The sequence below is a fragment of the Bombus huntii genome, chromosome 14 (genome assembly GCF_024542735.1).
Source record: "Bombus huntii isolate Logan2020A chromosome 14, iyBomHunt1.1, whole genome shotgun sequence".
NCBI lineage: Eukaryota > Metazoa > Arthropoda > Insecta > Hymenoptera > Apidae > Bombus > Bombus huntii.
In genome coordinates, this window is record NC_066251.1 from 9,149,051 (window position 1) to 9,152,996 (window position 3,946).

Consider the following 3,946-nt stretch of genomic DNA (forward strand, 5'->3'; position numbering starts at 1 on the left):
AGTGGTCGTGTCGTGAAATCAAACGAACGGTTTGTGATTTTGCAGATACGCGAGACTAGTGCAAAGCGTTGAAAGCGACGAGGAGGACGAAGCGGAAACCGAGGAAGACCACGACATAGCTGGCGATTAAACAAATCGACTCGCTTTTTAATGAGATACCTGATACCTTACAACCGAGGATCGGATAGCTTTCATCGTTCAAACTCCAGCAGAAAGCCACACAAAAGCAGACACTGAAGCAACGAGACTTGGGGGTCGATGGATTATCAAATTTCGGAATTAATAACTCGCCGAACTCCTGTTTTACACAACGTAACTCTGTAGCTCAAGATAGTGATCAGGGGAAAAAGTGAAAGGGGGAAAAACATGAAATACATAATCCACGAATAAGGATCAAGTGAAACAGTAACTATTAATTAACATGTTCGATTTCTCAATTTATTTTATTGTGTATTTTTCTATTCCATATACTTTTTTTTTCTCTCAATAGAGATTGAGAAGAACACTTAAAGATGATAAATGGTGACTCGGTAAACGTGAAACTTAAACTATGGACTAAGATTGAAGAAAACGAATCGAGAACAAAATCTCGATCCTTCTTTTAATAATTTTAATCAGCTAAAACGACTGCCAGCCTTGATCTTCCATTATTAATCGCATATGAGATGAATATGATAGCTTCGTTGAAACGAACCGTCCCATCATCGTTGAAAGAAAAATAAAAATTCCAGAATACGGGAAAGAGCTTAATAATTATTAATTTAATGATCGTTAAATTTATATTCGTATGGAAGTCGTTGATGATAATATGTTTATGTGATATGTAGAATTTTTAGCAGGTAAATATTACATAGAAATATTGTGTAATACTCTCGAATTCGTAAAAAAGAAACATTCATCGTTTTATATTCTGGCTGTTAATGGGATTGTCATTTTCTAGTCGTTAGGATTGTTTGTATTCCTTCCTCAGATAGAATTTTTATGGAAAGGAATTAAGCGAAAGTTTCCTAAAAGACTGTTACATACATCTACCATAATGGAATGCAATCGAAACTGTAAATCGATTAAATCTATAGTTACATAAGCATTAGTGTGTTTACAGTAATGGAATATCCAAGGTTTTACTTTTAATACTGTGGGGACCAAAAACAACAGTTGTTTTTCCTGATTCTAATCATTTTCTTATCCTGTTTTTAATACAATTAAACGATTCTTACGAATTACTTAAACTTAAAATTTCAAACTGGAAAACAAGGTCTTCGTGGTGTTAAAATTAAAATGAATATAAAGTCATACCAAAGACTGCAATGCCAATGAAAATATTAATCGATTAAATCGAGAAGAGAAATTATTGGAAATGAAATAAGTATTATGACCATGATAGATTATACTCGTGAAGGAATTTTCCCAGATGGAAAACAAGGAATTGCAACCATGAATTTCAGAAATTGATACAGACAACGACGGTGATTCATTGTTTGTATCACAAACTTGTTAAAAAGCCCACCTAACTAAGGAAAATGTGCTGTACAGAACATATAATATTGTTACAACATTAATATGTCTGAAAATTTTTAACACAATTAAATAGTTAATAACTTTTTATACAGTAGTCAATTTTCCACCAAAATTTGTATGCAGACTCATCAATTAAACAAAGATGAAAGTTATTAAGATTACCTATTAATAATTAGTCAATCAAAACAGATAAGACAACAAATTTAATTAAAGGTTTGATGAAATGGTACACATAAATCTTAAACTGTATGACCTTTTTCTAATTTTGTATTCATCACGTTGAATATCATTGTAAAACATTGGCAAATAACTTCTTTAGCAATAACCACCTTTCATAATTTATGACAATTTTCCTGTTCCTAAATTTTTAAATAAGTTTTTATACATGTACAGCTTTCCAGTCGCATAAAAATACACATCTTATAGACTGCTCATATAAACATGAAACAAAACTTTTTTATATAACATACCCAACTTAAACATACAGAAGTAATTCATCAGCAAATTTAATTGGTGAGTAAGATTCAGTGAAAAAGATATTAACCTACAATTTTTTATAATACCAATAAAATAATATGTTCCTTTTATGTGACTGATACACACGCTAATACCGTTACTATATAAAGACTTCAATAATTTTCTTTAATTCTACACAAACTATTTGTAAATAAGCCCAGATACTTGCAATGCAATATATGATATAAAATGCATTGCAAATGAGAATTCATTTTGTATTGTACATTTGTAATGCTCAGAATCAAATCATTATATATCAGTCTCTAAAGGACTTTTTGGTAGTCTTTAAGTAAAATAAACCAAAAGAAGGCAACTGTCATCTGATAAATTGAGAAAAGAAGCGATTGATCTTATTATATATGACATTTGCCCTGAAAAGAAAGAGAAGAAAACTGTTTCTTGAAACGTTGCCATTGTTTATAGAATAATCCATGTTCACTAGCATGTAATAGAAGTTTATTGTTTATGTGTTGGATTATGATAAGCTTGTCCAAACTTTACAATTTGTACAATAAAGTTTCTTCAAATTTAATATTCAAATATTCAACTAAATGTATACCCCATAACATACAAATCATTTAGGTTAATTAATAAGAATTCGATGTAATTTTCAAGTAAGCTTTGAAATATAACTTGTTAAATTATAGCATATAAAAAGTATCATTCCATAAAGATTACGATTTGACTTAACAAAAAATAAATTTATATTAATTTCAAGAAAAGTACATCAGAATTCTTTCTATCAATGTACAAACCAATTAACCAATCAATCAGTAAGAAAGAAAATTTACATACACAATTCTTGTCTTGTAAACCCTAAATTGTCCAGCGATATAAGGAAGCAACAAAATCATTCCGCTCAAATCGTATCTACATTCTGCACTTTAACTTCACTACTTAAACAAATTATATGTCGAAATTTCATTATAAAACCCTATTTTACCCTTGATAAAGTATAAATTGTACTTAAATATCCAATTGAAAGTAAATACACATATAGACTGAACACCTTTTATTATAGGAACACATGGCGGGATCTCACACGCGCCATCTGTAAACAGAAGTAACTGTGGTGATAATCATGTGAAATATGATCTGTAATACCGACCATTCAGAGTTTTTATTACGCCCTCTACAATCTATAATATGGTGCCGAATGTAATTAATCTGTTTAAACGCGCTCCGTTCATTTAAACAAAACTTTAGTGAGTGTTAGTATTAGTGATTGAATTAATTTATCTGAACGTAAATCACCATTATATGAACGAGAAATCGTAAGTAGTAAGAAGAATCAGTATACTTCTACGTATATATGAACTTTAGTTATACGAACCTCTTATTCGGCAACGGTTTCAAATGAACGAAATTCTATCGTATATCTAATTTTAATACGAAAGTTGATAAACTTAGAAACAAAGGATATGAAAACAGAGTTAAATTAAAACACTTCAACCAATCAGTCTTAGCAGAATATCATATTGAATCCAGATCATTAGTATATGGCTTTGACAAAACTACTGTTATTGCAAAAACATCTTCATATTTTCCTCGAGAATATCGCGAAGCAAATAGAAATTTAAAAATATCCGAACAATGTGATTCGACGCAACGAATACGACACCAACTGAAGTTGGCACTTTATCCTCCCTTTTCGATTTTTGTTTTTAATTCGATTGAAATTCGAATCAAATTAAAGAACAACTTCCGGTTTGAACATCCAGTTTGAACTTCCGGTTTGATAGACCAATCATCGACAATCAATTGCAAATTAACCATCATTATTATTTGATGTAGAATTATTAATTGCATCATGATATGTGGCCACAATTAGTAATTACGTAACAAATAATACGAGTCAATCATCTGTGAGAGCATTTCTCGTTCTATAACGATAATTATTGATATTTTACCG

The 3,946-nt window shown here is 30.3% G+C and overlaps 1 protein-coding gene across 4 annotated transcripts in view; it reads left to right on the plus strand.

The window, feature by feature from the left end:
* LOC126873066 (voltage-dependent calcium channel gamma-7 subunit) overlaps positions 1-3,946 on the plus strand; it is a 76,363-nt gene that overhangs the window by 37,728 nt on the left and 34,689 nt on the right. For 3 of the 4 annotated variants that reach the window (XM_050633559.1, XM_050633558.1, XM_050633560.1), the window contains one exon: positions 46-2,566. The gene's annotated coding sequence lies outside the window, so the exon portion shown is untranslated. Of the gene's footprint in view, positions 1-45; positions 3,309-3,946 lie in introns of those variants that run through there. The other variant, XR_007692293.1, reaches the window with a different exon arrangement.